The sequence below is a fragment of the Phyllopteryx taeniolatus genome, chromosome 22 (genome assembly GCF_024500385.1).
Source record: "Phyllopteryx taeniolatus isolate TA_2022b chromosome 22, UOR_Ptae_1.2, whole genome shotgun sequence".
Classification (NCBI taxonomy): Eukaryota; Metazoa; Chordata; class Actinopteri; order Syngnathiformes; family Syngnathidae; genus Phyllopteryx; species Phyllopteryx taeniolatus.
This window is the reverse complement of record NC_084523.1, coordinates 5113489-5133494: the sequence shown is the minus strand read 5'-3', so window position 1 is coordinate 5133494 and position 20006 is coordinate 5113489. Positions and strand designations below refer to the sequence as shown.

Genomic DNA, 20006 nt, shown 5'->3' with positions numbered 1-20006 from the left:
GCAATAATCCATCCCTCCATCCATTATCTGTAGCGATTGTTCTAATTCTGGTTGCGGGCCTTTCGCTGCTGACTTTGGGCAAGAATAAACCCTGGTCTTGTCGCTAGCTAATCAAAGGGAACATATAGACAAACAACTAGTCACAGTCTCTTTCATACTGATGGATACGTTTGAGTCTTCAGTGACCCTAGCATGCATGTTTGGAATGTGGGCGGAAGCTGGAGTACCCAGCGATAAGCCATACAAGCAAGGGGAAAACATGCAAACTCCGGGCTGAAGTTGAGATTCCGACCTGGATCCTCTCGACTGTGAGGTAGACGTACTAAACACTAGCTCACCTCGCTGCCGGCAGGCCGATCGGATCGACAAAACCGATGGCGTGTGCTCATTCAGTCCACGCAAGTCACTTGCCATATTTGACTCAAATAAGGCAGTATTTTCAGAGAGACAGCTCCCGACACTCTGTACTGGTCGTCAGTCAGTCACATAGAAATTGTGGACACAAGCGTTGTACAAGTGTCTAAAAAATAACGCCAAAAGCGCTTTAAAAGTCAGCCATTTGGTACTAACCAAGCACATTAGCGGCATCTTGAATCTGAAACTAAGGTCGATTAGTGAGATTACATTTGCAGGTGCCTCAGTCGATTAGCCAAGCAAGGAAGCAAGATTTTATGTTATCCCCTGGGGCTAAAAACTTTGCTATATTCAATCCACGACTTATGTAAGTGCTGTAGAAGAATCACACCAGAAAATCAATGTTTTCCCAAGATGTGGGAAAATAAAAACAATCACGCCGACTGTTAGGACTACAAGGATGTCCGTGGCCTGGTGTCACGCTGTGTGAAGCCAGATGATGAGCAGAGTTTTGGTCAAATCTCTTGTAGCTTTGCAGGCAGTTGCAAAAAGCTGCAAATCCCTTCGCTTTGATTGCGTGCCAGAACTGCCCTGTCTCTCCCTCACGACCACTTCTCATCACATCCACTGCGGGCTGTTAATGCTCGACCCATCCCACTCATTCTTTACTCCCATTCCTTCTCTAATCCTCATATCTCCCCCATTCATCTCCCTGTTACGGTTATATCTTCTTCCATCCTCTTTTCATCCCCCTTTTCCTCCCATTGCTCATCTGCCCCCTCCCCCCTCCAGACAAGAACCCTGGTGGGATACAGAGGGAAGAAGAGAAGTCCTGTCTGGCTTTTTTGATGGGAGCAGTTAATGAGAGTTTCAGGTGCTTTGTCTCAATGACATCAGGTTTTATTGTTGGGTTGTGTATTGAAATCTTATCATCTACCATTTGTTTCCGATCCCTTTTGCCTGACTTTCCCAGCAAATAAGAACTTAACACCTGGGCAGACGCCGGGGTGTGTTTCGAATTTACCATCCGAATATACCGTGGCCATCCCAGCCTCTTGGAAGAGATAGCAAGTCGTATAATTCATGCATGGATCCAGAATGGGGACCCCCAGAGTTCCCCCTCACAGCAGCTGCAGATTCAACATATAAATACACAGCGAACCATATGCCGCTCCTCCGAGGCCTCGCGTGATCGTAAGTGCTTTTCAGTATGGTGGGTGGGGTTCGAGGTAATCAAACCGCCCTTACCTAGTAAATCAGCAGGCAGCTTAAATTCCTCCAAATGAAAAGCTGTTTTCCCACTGAAGCAACACTCAAGAGCAAAGGAGTTCTCATCGCGACAGTTACGAAACAAAACAAAACAAACAAAAAAAGTCCTAAAGTGTTAACTACTTCGGTCTGATCATAATTTCAGGCAAGTGTGTTTGTATTGCAAATGGCACCAAGTGGCTGATATGAGGGTACTTTGTGATTAGTCGTCTAATTTTATATGCAAACTGAGCTTCAGGATGCACAGCGATAATAGTAATTAGCTTAATGGAAGTCCCCATCAATCGTTAAAGTACAATATGAAGCTAATTGATCTAAAACAATGACAAGTATTGGCTCGGATTTGGAACGTCATTCCATTTCACAACTAACTCAGGAGCACAAATCCTTTAATAACTATCCGATGAGTGACAGCTACATTCCAGTAGTAGTAGCTGTTTTCACGGCCATGATTTTCCTTGTACATCTGCTTCTTTCTTTGACTTTTCCATTCTATCCATCATCTGTCTGACAACCTAACAGAAATAGTGGTGGCATCATTGGTCGGGATAAAATATATGACTGCGCTTGGGGAAAATACAACTTTTTTGTTCCTGTCTTAGGGCAACCCCCTAATTATTTCTAAAGCCCAGATCGCTCCACATGCTTTTAGGATGAATTTCTCCTGCAAATGAGAAGAAATAACCCAAACACTCTGAGTCATTTTCACCAAAAGAAACCATGACGAACCCATTGAGGGCTGTCTCTCAAAGTGATGATTTTTACCATGTGGGATCCTGAAACCTTGGAGCCCATAAACTTTTGTTTTTGCGGTGTGTATCAGTGAGTCTTACCCCCCCCAAAAGAGATAAATAGGAGAACTGCCCTCCACACCACACAACTAATTTTACTACCCTTAAACCTGGGGATTTTCCAGGAGAACAGACAGTGCGAGCAAAATTGGAATCAAATGAAGTCAAAAACCTCAGGCCCAAAAGCACGTGCAGAGAATTATTTGTAAGAACACACACACAACCACACACCACTGTGGAGTGTTCTAATTTCTCCTTTCATCTTGTTTTATTTTTTTTTTCAGCTGGGTCTCGGTCTCTGACTGAAGTGGAACTTGAGCAGCGCTGCTCCAGAATGTGAACAGTGCGGCAAGAATGTTGGTCACCTGAAGGTGTTTTCAAGTCATAACAGTCCACTGCAAAGTATATCAAAATACACTTTGCCATTTTTTCTTTCCAATCAAGCATAAAGTAGAGAAATATTTCTAATCCACAGCTAAATAAATTACTGTGATCCAGTGGAACAGCTTCCCTAATGTAAGAAGATGGCATTTCAAATGTGAACAGACAAGTATGTTTTGTCCCAAACCTTGCCTCAGTGCCCCTTGTGGAGTGGATCATTGTTGAAAATGTGCATTGAGAACAGTTTCACTTGGCTGTAGGACATTTATGGAGTGATATAGTAGGGGTGTAACAGTGTTGAATTTAGATTTTTGGTACCATACCAAGCTCCCGCATGGAAGATATCAAGTAAGGGACAGAAACTGAAATTACCTCATGCTCTTGTCACATGTCTAATCTGTAAACAAATACAGTGCAGTTCAACCTCTGGTGATTGGACTTCATGACTATCAACATGCTTTTGGTAGTTCATCATCCATCCTTCCATTTTCTACAGTGCCTGTCCTCATTACTGTCCTGGGTGAGCTGGAACCTATCCCAGCTGACTTTTGGACAGAAACAGGGTACACCCTGGACTTGTCGCCTGCCACAGGGCACTTCTCGACCAACAACCATTCACACTCACATTTACACCGGAGGACAATTTAGAATATTTAAGCAATGTTGAATGTTTTACATTCTGATCCCTTGCTGTTAAACCAATGTGAACCAAACCGTGGCTTTATAAACCAAAGTACGTAGCGAACTGCGATTTAGCAGCCCGTTTCAACTGCAGTACTGAGTGTACCATTTTGCATGTTGAAATCATCCTCCACACATCCCATCACTCTTGAAACACGGCGAGGAATGCGTGTCACCTCCGCATGCCACAATATCTAACTAGTGGCGGACATGGTTTCCCACAGACACAGCGACCTGAGGGCCAGTCAGGTAAATACACTCGCTGACCTTCAGTAAACACAGGCTGGGCTGTACCACTCCTTATCTGGACAGGCCCTGGAGGTGCTCTTTGTCACTATGAACACACCTTAAATTGAACCTTTGAGCTGAAGGGTTTATCAATAGTTTGCAATTAGAGTTGATTATAACTGTTAGTAAAGTTTCCTCACACAAATTTTGTTACCTGAAATTTAAATTGAGTATGGCTCGGATGTAGGATGAGAAACTCTGCTTAAGTATACAGTAAATCACTCACAGGTCTATCTGAAGCTTCCATCCGGTGAGGCTTGACGTTCTGCCCTCAGCCATTCGTTAAACTAACTGGTGCTCCATTTCGGGGAATGTAAAAGGTGCCTCACCTAACCTTACCCGCAGCAAGCAGGAATGTAACAGTTAGAATGTTGGAAAAGGTTGTGCAACAGCGAAGCACTTCAAAAGACGACACGGACTATTAGGCCTGTAAAGTCCCCGGGATGACCGAGGGGGAGGGAGCGCGCCGATTATTGTGAAGGAGGACTTTTAGAGGCTAATGTGAGACCCTGTGCGCTGAGGCAAAAAGCCAATGGATAATCGACATGTTAAATGCAAACGAAGAAGAGAATGGGTAAAAAGATATGCAGCGATAAATCGATCAATATTTTACTGCTTTTAGTTGGTAGTAGTTTTTCTTGCAGTGTTTTCGTGTAGTTCTGACACATAATATATACCTGCTGAGAGTTAATCAATAGTACTGATTAAAGCATTAAGAAGCAAAGGAGAGAGATCACCACAGAAACCTCTTAATCAATTGATTATTCAATCAATGGTAGGACCTTGTTGTTCCAAACTTTTTTTTTTTAATATGCTGTCAATTTTATAGGAGCAGTTTATTTGAAGTGTTCAAATCCAAATGCAGATACTGTATCTCTCAATTTTATTTGTGAATTTAGTAAAATGAGTTTTTAAATTCCAGTTTCCAGGTTAAAGCTGCAAATTTCCATTTAGGGTATTGTATGTTAATACAAATTAACCAACTAAGATACTTACCAACTAGTTTGGTAAGTATCAAACTAACCAAAAACCTCCAAGAAAATACTTCTTTTAAAGTCCAAATTTTCACATAAGTAGGTAGTCGTAGTAGTAGGTAAGAATTATGATTTGTTAACAAAAAAATAACAAATGAGTACACGAGAACTAATCTCTTGAACTAATACTAAACATTAACTTAATTTAACCCTTAATCCAAACCCGTTGATCACACAGTTAGTTATCTTCTTCGTTGCTGGTGGCTTGAAGAACCTGGGGACCCGCATGATTGCAACCAGCATTGGCAGACCTGATCACGAACACCAATCTCACCGATAAGTTTCAAGACATCGTCTCTCTGAACTGTTTTCATAATTAACCATAGGTAATTCATATTTTATGCTCACTTTCGAGCACAATCAAAGCTATATTAACTCGACAGGGCAGGGACCTACGCGAGGATCCTGTTTGTGGCCTTCAGCTCAGCGTTATACACCATCAACACCAGCATCAGCGCTGGGGCACCCCAAGGTTGTGTCATCTTCCCGCGGCTCGTCTCTCTCGACACGAACGAATGCACCTCAACGCACCCGGCTGTCAAACTCCTGAAGTTTGCAGTTGACACCACTGTCATCGGTCTCATCAAGGACGGTGACGAGTCTGCATATCGACAGGATGTGGAGCGGCTGGAGCCGTGGTCCGGCCGACACAACCTGGAGCTGAACACGCTCTAGACTGATCGTGGACTTCAGGAGGCATCCTTCGCCAGCTGCCCCTCACGCTGTCCAGCTGCCTGTCAACCGTCAAGACCTTCAAGTTCCAGGGAATTACAGTCTCTCAGGTCCTGAAGTGGTCGATCAACATCAACTCCGTCCTCAAAAAGGCCCAGCAGAGGATGTACTTCCTGAGGCTTCTGAGAAAGCACGGCCTGTCACGGGAGCTGCTGAAGCAGTTCTACACAGCGGTCATCGAATCAGTCCTGTGTTCTTCCTTCACAATCTGGTTTGGTGCTGCTACAAAAAAGGACAAACTCCGACTGCAACGGATAATCAAAACTGCTGAAAGGATTGTCGGTACCTTCCTACCCACCCTTGAGGACTTGCACGCTGCCAGAACAAGACAAGAGTGGCAAAATCCTCCAGGACCCTCCACGTCCCGGTCACCGACTCTTCCAGCTCCTTCCCACAGGTAGGGGCTACCGACCAATCTTCCCTCTTGCAATCAACTTCTTAAACAGCTAACTTACAATTCCATTGCAACATGCTGCCACTTTCTTTTGTCTGAGTTTGTTGTCACATTTCTGTCAATTATATACTACTCATGCACTCACTGTAGTAGTCCAGCCACGCTGCACTATTTGCATATCTGTTGTTGACCAATACTGGCCACTCATGCCAGAGTAGCATCTGCCCCATTTGCACACTGACTGAGGAGTATCTGCAACATTTGCACAATCAACATTGTCCCAGATTATCGCACTACTCGTCACTTAAAACAGCATACACTCCTTGAAGTCTCGGCGCCCTTTGCACAATGGTCATTGCACCGGACTATTGCGAGATTAGTCATTCGAACTGCTCTAAGTGCTGCTCTAAGGACTCTGCATCTTTTTGCACAATTGTCAAAAAAAAAAAAACTAAAAAATTGTACCTGCATTACCAGATAACTTGCAACCCTTTATTGCGCAGTGACTGTTTTTCGCAATGTCTTTATGTCTCAAAAGTGTTCTCTGTCTGTTGTCGTACTAGAGCGGCTCCAACTACCGGAGACAAATTCATTGTGTGTTTTTTGGACATACTTGGCAAATAAAGATGATTCTGATTCTGATATTAGCAGTGAGTAAATGAGAAATCACAGGCGTAGACAAGTTTGAGGACATACATGATGAGTGCATGATGACGTAAATACATATGGGCTTGTGATTCGCTTCAATAGAGATGAAGCTAGCTGCTGTACAATGTATATGTTTGGTTTTGTTTTTGTCTAAATGGCCCTTATCAGCTTTTGTGCTTGAACTCGTCATTTATTCCACCAACTTTGCCCCAGTGGTCCTTCGAGGCATGCCTGAGTGAGTTTGGTGCACCTGGTTTTTACACGGAACCCTGACCAAAACCCTATCAAACACCTTCAAGACTAGAAATAGAGTAGATGTTGTGAGCCGGGACTCATCGTCCTACATTGTAAAAATATGAATGAACAAATTAATCGAACCAGAAATAACCCCAATCTATCTTGCAGTATCGGTTTTGACGACAGGAGCCTTGACAGTGTGAGATGACTCAGTGCGAATTGCGGCAGCTCGAAAACAAGATTACAGCTGCCTGTAAACACAATGAGCATATAAAAGATGAATGAGATGTCGGCGTGTAATTGTCAAAAGGAATTAAAAAGCGGGGAACAAGCTGCAAGTGCCTGACAGACTGGTACCCTGCTACCACTGCTGTCAGGCAGAATGAGGTTTAACTGTATTGATTCCCATTTTCGTCTCCATTCTTTGCATATTTAACAAAGCTGTAGCAAGGGTAAGCGCATTTGTTACGCTTCATTAAGCACTGTATCATGTTACATTTCCCCTAATGCTCTGAGACTAATCTCCTTTCCGCCAATGTCACTGATAACCTCATGCTCTTATCTTGTATCAAGACTCCTAAACAGAATCAAACATCCCCTCTCATTAGGATATCAGAGTCATACGAAAGGCCATTTATCTCCTCTCAACCAGACCCAGCTAATTGAATCCAGAGTCCGATAGCGATCTAGTAGCGAGTGTGTCAGTGGATTAGCATTGCTTGTCACCAAGGTAACCCCAGAGAGGAGGAGGTCCGAAGTTGCTTCCGAAGGACTCTGCAGAGCATCCCTGGCTCGATATCCGCCGAATAGCGCTTGCTTCCTTCCCGAGGCTAAGCGACCAGTCATCTCTTTCAATCTGTGTTGAGCAGGAAATGAGAGCAGCTGCACAACATGCCAACCGGGCCATTTTCAACCTCTTTATCCGACCAAAAATCAGGAAAAGTTTGATTTAAGAAAAATGAAGAAAACTACAAATATCTTTCTGTATCTTACATCCTTTGTCATTTTACCATGTAATGGACAAGAAAAATAATACATTTCTCATATGTGGTTTGATGCGGTCAGGCGCAGCGTAAACTCGCAAAAGGACTCAGAGGATGGTTAATGGTCTGATCTTTTCCCATCCTCTCCCTAACTGGCTTTTCCGTTCTCATGAACTCCAACACATTTTTTTTCCCTGGAGCGCCATCTTCTTTCTCCTTCTCCCTTTTCTCTTTTTTTTCATGTTTAGGAGAACAATTGCAACAGGCCTAATGCTGGCCAGAGACTGGAAGAAGCACATCTTGAGAATGGAGCTGGAGGCCCAAAGGGGGTGAAGAAGATAAGGAGGTCTTCAGGGTGATTTGTGATCCTCAGGCATATTGAAAGCTTCCAACGTAGAGGGCTAATTAGAACATTCTGTATTATATTTTTTTTTCCACAGTTTTCTGCATGCTTAGCTGAAAATAATGCTGAGCATCAGGATGCAGTCCCAATCTAAACGGGCAGAGGTCCAGTTTGAGGAGCACCCTGCTACTGTTGGTCCCAACCAACAGGCAACTGATAGGTTGAGAGGATGTCTGCATCTGTTTGGTGGGTGTTTTATGGCTTTTGTCTTATCTTCTTTCAACCAGTCCCACAATCATGATTTGCTTCCCGCTTTTTTTTTAGCTGTAGGAGATGGGACAGAGCCGCCGAGATAAATTGCAGCGCTGGATGAATGCGTATCCATGTGTGTGCGCACAGAGAGATAGGAGGTGTGTTTACATTCAATAGTTGCACAAGCTGCTAATGGATTGCAGATATTTTGGCGAGGCGGATCACGATCCCAAGCGGGTTTCCAGACACGCTACCTTTTTGACAAAATGCCTCACTTAAATGCAGTAACTTAAGAACACTGAGACAACAGTAGTCCTGACATAGAACAATTTCATATCCAGTGCTTTAAGTAGATAGAAATCTATAGATCAGCCTTTCCTTAAAATGTTAAACTACATCCTTGCAGAGTTGGCGCACCCCATCTGCTCGGTACACACACTCAAAAACCTGAAAAAACATCAAGAGAAGGCTGTTTATAGCCAATAAAGGCATCATGTTTAATCGATCAAATTAAACCATAACGCCACATCAATTCATGTAGCAAGGATATTTGGATCTAACTAAGACCTCTACTTTGCATGGATGTCATTCCAGATCATCAGGATTCCTGAAACTCTCAAATGAAACCTCTACGGATGCGGCGAACCAAAGCCACATCCTGGACCCGAGATGGGGAAATTGTACTTTAATTGCATTCAACCCTGACAAAGGCAGTCATTTTTTGTTTGTTTACTTTGGGTTGCCGTGTGGAGCAGAGGCAACGTTACGACTGACGTCAAGGTCCCTGATGATGCGGTCAACAACGCTCATATCAAAGTAAAGGAGGCAGGCTAGAGGCAGCCTGACAGCGACTGATGGGTTGGTTACGATGACAGGCCTTTGTAATTACAGTGCAGGTGGGACGGTGAGCAACCCAAGCCGTCCACTTGAGAGAACATCAGAGGAGACGGGTGAGAGGAGAATGTCTACATTGTTAGTTTCTCAGACACACATATACGGGATAACCACAAATGGTACGCTGGCCTTTGAGGTTGAACGCAATTATTTGGCGACCTCGCCGACATTGACTCCAAGTGCCAGGCTCATCTTTGAGGTGTATCTTATTTTGTCTTCACACACTGCACGATATATCTAAGTGACATCGTGGGACATCATATTTCACATCTATCATAACAGCTCTGCTTTTTGCCTTGGTGGCGTATCTCCTTTCGCGCACTGTGATGTCCTCGAGGTGTACGCGAGTCCCACACATTCCGCAGCTGTCTTTGAAATATACCTCCAGACTTTTTCTCGGAAACACACTGAATGTCTTCTGAGAGTTTTGGATGGAGAATCGAAGCCCATAAACATCCCAGTGCCCTTTTTATTTTTTTTTTTTTTTTTTAGCAGACAGCTCCAGCAGACACACCATGACACCACACACACACACACGCACACACACACACGCACACACAGTTGAGAACTACAAATCACACAGCAGCCTCTTAAATTGTTCTCTTTTCCGCAGCCACTCTTCTTTCCATTACTGACTAATGCAAAAAGTAGAATTAATATGCGACTATGGGGGAAAATCAAATAACATAAAGTTATTATTAATTCGACCAGGCCTTTTTTGCAAGCGTTAGCAGTTCGTCAGCAATAACGCAATGGCCGCTATCTCAGTGCGCTCAGAATTTGCAGAGCATGCTATCTTTTAGTCAAATCTGCCTTTACAACCTAGTGCAAATGAACAGACCGGTGTTAGTTGCGTGTCGAGACGAGCCCTCGTGACCTCTAAGCAGAGCCAACGCCACTAAAAGTGTCTTGCAAGCTTCCAGATGTGAGATAAAACCAAGACACGGCAACAAGTATCACTTCTACTCGGATTTTGCCAACACAGTATATCTTAATTGTTCTGTGGTGTCGAGGCTTCTTGAAACGGAAGCAAAAGAAAACATTTAACTGCAAAGTTCGACAGAATCGAATAACGGTTTCCACTGCTCAATTTCACTGAGGAAACTGTGCTACGCTTTCCAGTTTTCCCTTCCTGTTTGGTGTTTACATATCAGGAATTGACACCCTCAATTTCTATTTTAGACAAACAGCAGGAGAAGCATTGACTTTATCCAGAGGCATACTGTCAATCACATAGCATTGCTTTGATTTATACCAATCAGTAGGGGACAATATGGAAAAGGGTTATTAGAGACATTTTTACTTACAGTTAAGCGCTCTTTGCATTATAACTACTTACCACTGAGACAAATATGGTCGCAGCTAAACCGAAACCTCTGCACCTACAAAAAAAAAAAAAAAAAAAAAGAAGACATCCCACCAATAAAGTGATTGGGTCTATGGACTGTATTGACTTTACTGATTAACACGGTAGAGTTATAAGCTGATCCTGTTCTAAGAGAAAGGTATATTGATAAATGCCATTATTGGGTGTCTCCCACCTTACTTGTTTAAGGAGTAAACAGTAATCAGATTACTTTTTCAAGCTAACGGTGGCAACACTGCATGTAAGGCATCAAATATGTATTTGTCAATCATGGACTGTTGCTGTCTGGGCTGGTCCTGATGCAGGGTTGCCATTGTCATGACACAAAGTAATAATTCCAGCTAGAAAAAGCACTGCTCTTCATTATTCTGCAATGAAATTCCTTCCAAGTAGGCGTGAAATGTGCTCCGGGCTCTTGGATTCTACAGTGCATATTATACCTAGTGATAATAAGGATGCAACTAACACCAATACACAGTCTTGAAAAAGACACCCACTCAGATTTCAGGATAGCTCCATATACAACATTACTATGCATAAGACAAGAAAACAGTTAGGACCGTTAAAACACAACCTCCACACAGATATTAGTCAGTATTTCTTTGGCTTGTATATACAGTAGATGTTTTGACTTTGTTTTTTATATACACTTGTTGGAGCGGCATGTGTTTTAATATATACAAAAGATGATTTACCAACATCTGCAGAACATACATTGGAAACGTTACACAGTGTACAGAGTGTGACTGAAGCCAGATCTCCAATTTTGCATTTGGTCATGCTCTGTCGCTCATTCTTTCAGCAATGTGGTACATTGCAGCCGGCCCTCGCTGTATATATTTCATTGAATACTCCTAATATTTCACAAAGCCCCCCAAAACCTCTGCCTCTCAACCAAGCAACTTTGTTTTTGTATGCATCATTAAGACCAGAATGTGGACGTTCTGACCTCCCACCGTGAAAAGTTCAACGGAATGACCCACTAAAAGTAGAGTCCATGTGGGGGAAATTAAAATCCTGGCCTGTAGTTTTATGAGGTCCCAATTCAACACCTATGGGGCAGATTTAGCCGAGTGTTTATGCTCTAAATAATAACTTTACTGCACACTTGGAAGATATGTTGCTTAACTGTATATTCCCCAAATATGGTGTTGGAAATCACTGCGCTTAAGCATGAAACTGGACAGCCAGAGAGGCAAAGCAGAGGCGTTTCTTGTAAACTGAGTGCAGTGTCTATCACTGACAGACAACGTGTGCAGCGTTTGCGTGGCTGAACATCAGTTAAAGTCTACAAGCAGCTGACTGATGTAAACAACAAGCAGTGAGCAAAGTGTCAACGTAGAAGATTAATACAAGAATGCATGCAGCTGCAATAGCTTGGAAAAAAGGAGGACAAATGGAAGCTAAATTTAATTCACCAGCGCTGACGAAAGAGGACCGTAATTCCACACGTCACTCAGCATCAATAAATATGGGCAAATATTTAAAAATATTTCTCCATAATTACAGCCCTCCTGACCTCTGGATTGGATGCAGCCTCCTGGCCCGCTATTTAAAGCAACCGCACGTGTCAAGCCGCACCTCACCCATCCAACTTTCACTAAGTTAGCGCACCACTTGACACGGATGCCAGTGCTCGTCGGACCTGTTGCCACTTCCAAGGAAAATATCGAGCGGCTAATGCTTCTGGCCAAATTATTGGGCCAAAGTGTCCAGTGGTGAGGACAGATGGAGTGTGGCAAATGAGCCATAACTGCTACCTCAGCTGCGAAGAATTGAGGACGGTGACGGAAAATGTATCCACTATTGTGTCACCTTTTATACACAAGTGAATCATGAAGGCGAAAATGTTCCCCTTTTCCTCTTCGCGTTGACCATAGCTTAATACTAAATAATACCGGTAGTTAACACTACCCATTAAAACCTTGAAATGCAGTCAGAGCAGATGACAAACTTAATCAGGTGAAGCAACACCTAAAAATATTTATTGAGGTAAAATGGCATAAGTGTTTTTGTCTTATGGCTTGGCATAATAGGTCAACTACTCATGTTGCAGCCAAGGATTCAGCGCCAAGTACTTCCCATGTCTAGAGACCTGGGAAACTGAGAATTACACACACACAAACACACGTATTATCTACTTGTATCGCTTTCACATCTGTGACTTACTGCTGACATGTTCAGGCATAGTACACGGCATTGTATAGCGTTAAAATACTGTACAGTTAGGGATGAGAATCAAAAGCAGGTTCATTTGACAACCGGGACCCAGTAATTCGGTTCCTAGGAATCATTTGTTTGATTACCTGATGAATCCACTTAACGATTCCTCTTACGTCGCAAATGATACTTCAGTCAGCGTGCATTCTTCCACCACACTGAGCCTTGTACTTCTGTCTACATCCTGCCTTTCTGCATGGTGACTGCACACTATCATTGACATGATACCCATCTATTTGAGAACAGAAACAAAACCAGTATTTGAACTTGTTGGGACCAAGAACCTTAGTTCGTATTCTAAAAAAACCTTCCTAAAAGAAAGGCTTCATGTTAGGTGTCTGGCCGCCGCCAGTCTTCTCCAGATATCCGTCCACATGTGGAGGCTTGTGGGCTATGGGAATGGACCTTTCGACCCTCTCTTCTTCTCTTGAGTGTCCCTTGGAAATGATTTATGGAATTGACCAGGAGAAAGTTTGTGAATCCCATGAGTGGTTGCCAGGTAAAGTCCGACCTCTTGATGAAGGACAGGGCATAGGTGTGACACAACAGCCACGGTCAATTTAAAGTAACTCTACTGTGGATGTGCTTGTACAGACTTAGGTACAATGCATAGATAACTGGCAGGCAATGGAATGATTGGAAGGTCAGTCTCTAACTTTCTGTCAGTATACAAGCAGACTGTCCAGTTGAGGCATTTCATCTTTCACACACTTGTAATACTCACAGTCCAGCGGTGTCTCCCTCTTTCCTGCTCCTCCTCTTCGTGGTCTGGCCTAGTTTATAACACTAACACTAAATTGCTGCCTGTGCCAAAGGATTCTTACCCCCTAGACACTGTAATTCAAAGCCTCGTACCAAAGACTAATGGACCCTGTCAAGCTCACGGAAACGAATATCAGCCAGACTCGAACTCAGTGAGGGGAAGAGGAGGCGAGCTTTCACTGTGTGGTTTTCATATTTCTATAAATCTACTCGCACATGTCCAGTTATGAATAGATGGTTGAAGCAATGGGATGGAGAGATTTTAATCAAATGTTGGTAAAAAATGAAAAAATGTGCTGGGCGAGCGGGGTGCTTGCGTAAGTTTATAGAGCGTCAAATCGTGAGGAGGGAATTTCAATTCCCGAGGCCCACTGCGTTACCTTAGGAGCTTAGATGTGGAAGCCATTAAGAAACATTTTATTGAAGAGGGGTACAGTACTTGCAGTACAGGGGAATTTTGAAAAAACGGGAAGGGAGAAAATCAACATTAACCATAATGCGCCAACAAAAGCTTGTAATAAGCTGCTGTTAAAAAGTTTTAAAAGGTTTTGCATCTGATTTCCTAACTCCTTTCATACATAAATGGTACAAAGTTGGTAGGAACTCCCCAATTAATCACCTGGTCCAGACTCCATCTAACGGACAATCCCAAAGGACTATCCTGGCATGATTTTAGAACTCCACCCTCAGTTCACTTCCTTTCTTTCTGCACTCATGGACTTAATGCTTTGACTACAATTGTAACCTGCAAAGAAATATTTGGTTACTTAATGCCACTGACACTACTATTACAATTTCTCCACTCCCATGAGACTCACACTTTTCCTTCCCGGCCCTCCTGATTTCCTTCCCCCTCTAGTCTTGGTCCCAGGCTTACATTGAGCAGTTCTCGCCACGAGGTGAAAAGGAGGCAGCCAGATGCTGAGGGCGATTACACTTTTAAACCTGAATGAGGTGCCTGCATCTGCTTCCAATACGGCAGCAAGTTAACTCCTACCAACGCAGAAGGACTAAATGATTGAAGAAACAGCTTTCTTGCTACTACTTTCACTAGCCTATCTTCTTTTGAGAGTGCGCCAGGCTTCCCCCAGGAGTGGAACAACCTGCTGTCTTCGGTGACAACAGCAGAACAAACATGCGGGTATAACAGCAAGACAACTTCCCTCAACTCTGAAAACCAGCTGTATGACTACAGGAGACTAGAGAAGAAGAGCCATTCGTAGCGTAGTGGGCCACATGCTCTGTGATTGAATGGTGGCAAGTCTAGCTGACCCTGAACAAGATAAGTAGTACAACAAATGGCTTGATAGATGTTTAGGCTTTAGATAGTGTAGTGTGTGTAGTGTAGAATAGTAGAAATGTCTTGAAACCTAACTTCAAATACAGTATATTGACGCACTATCAAACAAAACCAAAAACAGATGTCCAACATACTCTGGCAGATCGAAGGGCTTCAGGTTTCAGTGTACTTCTTGAAAATGTCCGCAATGGGAAGTTGCACTAAGTGATACAAAGGCCTCTTTGGTTTCATCTATGGGCAGCTGACTTGAGTTGGACAAGGTATTGGTGAGGGGCCAGTCAGCATGTGAATCCTGGAAGATACAAGGAAACTCTTGTCGTCAAGTTCTAAGTGTCTTCACTTTAGTCTGTTCCCATTAACCTATTAGGTGGGGAAAAGTTGGATAATCCACACAAAGTTTCTGGACCACCACAAATGTAAATGATGAATCCATCACGGAGGTACTGACCTTCCAACAGAGAGTCAATTCATCTCCCATTCAGCATTGATACTCCATTAAGTATGCCAGAAATATTTTATAAGACAGAGAAGAGATTTGTAGCCCGAATGGTATAAATGATTTGCAGACTTCTGCGAGGCATGAACAAGGGTGGAAGTATGGAATGGTACAAAGCCCTCAATTACAAGGCCAACTGGTTTAAAGAGAAAACAAGGGGCTGCAGAATACCTCACAGGATGCGTTGACAAAATATGCGGCTGTTAAAAGTAAATGTGTGCTTTTATGCTGCAATGACAACAATATCAGCCAGTAAATACAACCAAATTCCACGTGTGTGTCTATGTGTTTGTGGGTCAGGGGATGGGATCCTGTGAGAAAACACGCACTGGCCAAAACAACAGAGCTTTTTTGGCCATGTGGGGAGGCCAAGGAAGGAGGGAGGAAAAGTCCAACCTCCAGAGAGACTGTCAAGGGCTGGCAGTTCATCCGATCATGTTAACACACTTTATGGGCAAGGTTAATGCACTAGAAGAGCAGAGGAAGCAATATAGCCATATTGCATTTTTTTCCCCAATGGAAAGCTCTTTTTGACCAGCGAAGATGTGAACACATTGGGAAATGACTTGTTTTGCTCACATATGGTTTGATGGTGTGATAAAATATAAAGCATTGGTGGTTCAGTGGTAGAATTCTCGCCTGCCACGCGGGAGGCCCGGGTCCGATTCCCGGCCAATGCAGCTTGACTCTTTGGGCAGCCGTGGCCCAATGGTTAAGATCATCGCCTGCCACCGTGGGGGACCTAGGTTCAAAACCCCGACTGGACCATCCGCCAACATCCCCCGGACTCACGGCTGTGGTGTCCTTGAGCAAGACACTGATACCCCGAAATGCTCCCCGGGCGCTTCAGCTGCCCCCTGCTCCAGTGTGTTCCACTAACATGTGTATGTGTTCACTGTGATGGGTTAAATGCAGAGAACAAATTTCGTGTGCATGCATGCATGTTCATGACAATAAAAGATGATTATTCCTATTCTAAAATATACACAAAGTTATACACTATATTTATGATTGGAAACTGTCATGTGGTTCTACTTTCACTATCTAAATTAATGCATGTCCCCCAGTTCAAGAGACTGAACTGACAATGTTCCACTCACAAACTTACAACCCTTAACCACACACTGGGACACCATTTGAACCACCCAGGAAGAGCTAGGTCCAAGATTGACACAACTTCTTCTGATCTCAGACAGCAGCACTAACTTGAACTGCGGCTGGAAAGCCGTTTTCTCGCGTTTTTTTTTTTTTTTTTAGCAACAGCAAGATTCTCAATGGAGTTTCACACTGCACTGATGGTTGCCAAAAGGCCAACGCCAGAACTGAACTGCGGCTAAAGGGTCATCCTTGGGCACACCATAAGTGCATAATAATCAAGCTTGGCCTTAATGAGTGTCTTCAGCTACAAACGTCTGAGAATACAAAGGGTGCAATTCTTCAAAGGGATATAACGAAATGACACATGTAAGTATCTCTGTGTTGTATATCAAAACATATACACAATACAATTTATATAGGAATGGGAATTGATAAGAATTTAGCAATTCCAATTCCTTTATCAATACTGCTTATCGATCCGATTTATTATCGATTCTCATCCATTCTTATTGTGTGAGGGAATAAAATAATACAAAATGGGTTTGTTTGCTTTAACTCTTGAATAACGTCAACATTGGACAGAAGATACAATGCACAGCAATATTGATACTATCACAAAATGCATGAGTGAGTAATGCTTTTCAATGGGGGAATTACAGTAGATAGGAACACATGCATAAAATAAAACAAGTAAAAAAACGGCATCCTTGGATTAAAGAAAGTCAAATAATTAGCAGAGCATATTTGTTGGTTGTGGGTAAAAATAATGTGTCTAGATGTCATCGTCAAAATAGAAAAAAACGGTTCAGTTAAGCTCAACGTAAAAGCCGTGCCAAAGGAGGGTGCGGAAACAAACCGCCACCCGCTACGCCACCGCAGCCAGCTTTACATCCAAGCAACTGCATGCGAGAGCGGTGTTCTATTTGGTTTTCTAGTTATTGGTCAGAAACTCCCGACAGTTAAACCTTTAATTGTAAGCACAGGACTGTCAGCAGCAACAATGTTGTTGCACAATGAAACTGGTGCAAACACCTGGGAACTGCACTGGGAGCTGTAAATGTTTTACTGACGGACAGAAATGTAGATTTTCTCAAATGTAAATCGGACATTTTTCTCAAGCTTTCAGCCTTTTACCATATCAGTTGAAAATCGCAAATTTGTACAATCCATGCAATGACAAGCTTTGCCTGGTGGAGAAACTATCTGGATAAGAATGGTGGCTTAGAATCAACATTTAATTCATTTGGGAAGGAAATTCTTTTAAAACAACCACATAGTCACTTTTGCTGTTGTTTTTCTTAACTGCTTTGTGGTGAACATTATTCTGCCATTTCATTTTCCCTTCAGTTTTTATGACCAGAAGCATATTTAGTGCGTTCATGAGAGGAACTGGTTGACTCTAAATTAATGTTTTCTCAGAGCAGGAAACCCCGTCTAAAGTGCAAAAGGAACGCAGTAATTGTGTCGATGGTGAATGACCTACTACAGCTGCGGTGCGTAAAGCAGTGAGTCAATACCACAGCCGCGGCCCTGGCCTGATTCAAAACATTAGTAACCATTCTCCGTGCATACCTACAAACCACACACACTCACATACACACACACACAGGCTGTGTAAGCATGTGTTATGGCACGCTTCACGGCTCCACACAATGCACCAATAGATTAGAAACAGGATAAACCGGAGAGGGCAATGACAGAGAAAAGGTGAGTGGTTCATTCAGCAGAAAACAGTTGACAGCTGGACTGACAGAACTGGGCCAGGTGTGTGTTTAACCCCCTCCGTGCCATTCGCATTGGACCTGGATCACAAAGGAAACGGGATTGACAGCGGAAGGAGATCGGAAAGGACAAGGTAGAAGGAGTGTGGAAAAATTTGACAAATAGGATGGACAGGTAAAGGTCAAAAGGAAAATATCAGGGAGCGGAATAAAGTGAAGCTGCTGTTTGCCGAGGACAAAAAGAAAAACACGGAGAGGAATGCTGGCAATCGGAAAAAGGAAAAAGACAGTGACAGGAGACAGTTTGGAAAAAAATTGGTGGCGGGACATAGTGAAAAGGAGGGATTGAGAAAGGAATGAAGATAATGCTAAGAAAACTGAGAAGACAGAGAGTGTTGATGGACATGGGGAAATCTCCAAACTCATGCGTTTGCTTTTTGCTTTACAGATACCTACCTACCTACCTACCTACCTACCTACCAATCGGTGTCAGTTCTTCCCTGGCCACAAACATCAGAGCGAAAGCTTACAATATGACGAGACAACAACAGGCCAGCGGGAGCTTCACCCTCGCTTTAATCCAGTTACTTGTTGAATTATGTAGCCTCGGGCCACGGAAACACACAGCAAGGTGTTGCAAGTCAGTTTGCCTTAGTGTCCTTAATGAAGGCGCTTTTAACCACATCAGTCGCTCCGATAAACAAAAGTGCACCGTCAGAGATTTATTTATTTTTCAAACAAACGTGTTTGGCGGCAAGCTTTATGTCTCTTTTTGTCTCAATTTGTCTTTCAACCGGTGTGGCTCTACTGTAAACCGTGTGTTCTCGCTCCAACATTTAAACACTGAGGTCTGTGCGCACGGCGGGGAAATTAAATACTGTCTTTAACCTGGGAGTAAAAGCACTGGAAAGGACCAGAGGGTCAGGAGAAATACTCATATCTGCGTGGGGATGGACTCTCCTGTTAACACATGCCTTCTGATTGGCCCAGCACAACACAGAAGTGCTTGAACGTGTCATTTGAGAGTCTTCTCTAATCTCACCGGCTTGAAGTACAACCGTACGGACGCTTACTACTTCTCCGTGATTTGTGTTCCAGATACAGCTTCCAACACAGACCACCCATGACATATTAAGTTCCTATCCTGCCCACCCCTCCTTCTGCTGGAGCGAGCTGGCCCCCTCTGGCTGCCTCTGTTATTTCAGCAGTGTCAGAGTCACTAAAAGAGAAAGGAGGGGGTTTAGACCCGACTGAGCCAGAAGAGACGGTATGCTTTGAATGTTGGCATGGTGGACTCAATAAATCTATCACTGGTGTTTTTTTAAAAACATTTATACGCCGTCTGTCACTTCAACTACACACACACTATACTTCACACTACCCATATGCATGAATTAAATACTTCTCAAATACATGCAGTGGCATATGCGTATACTTAAAGCGATCCAGTGGGGGTAATGAATACACATTGGATGAGTGGAATTCATTTTCAGGACGTTACTTAAACAAATACTTGACAAATACTTGCTTTGGCTATTGGGTTTGGATTGTGTGATTTATGACTTGGTCTTTATGAACCTCTAATTGCCTGTCTGCAGAGAGTAACTGTGACAAAATCATTGACACTCTGCAGAATACAGAGAGTTGTGGGTGCGGTTTATAGTTTACCATACATGTAAGTCATATTTCACAAGGATCATACAGTGTGTAAAAAGCTCAAGGCTTTCGGAGGGTACCCAAGAAGCAAAATAAAAGCCTTGGG

General features: G+C 43.2%; 1 protein-coding gene and 1 non-coding gene across 15 annotated transcripts in view; one reads left to right on the top strand and one right to left on the bottom strand.

The window, feature by feature from the left end:
• The window catches only part of nav3 (neuron navigator 3), a 240426-nt gene that overhangs the window by 105616 nt on the left and 114804 nt on the right, over positions 1-20006 (bottom strand). The gene's annotated exons all lie outside the window — the stretch shown is intronic.
• On the top strand, positions 16035-16105 carry trnag-gcc (transfer RNA glycine (anticodon GCC)). Its single transcript has one exon. It is a non-coding gene; the product is annotated as a tRNA-Gly (tRNA).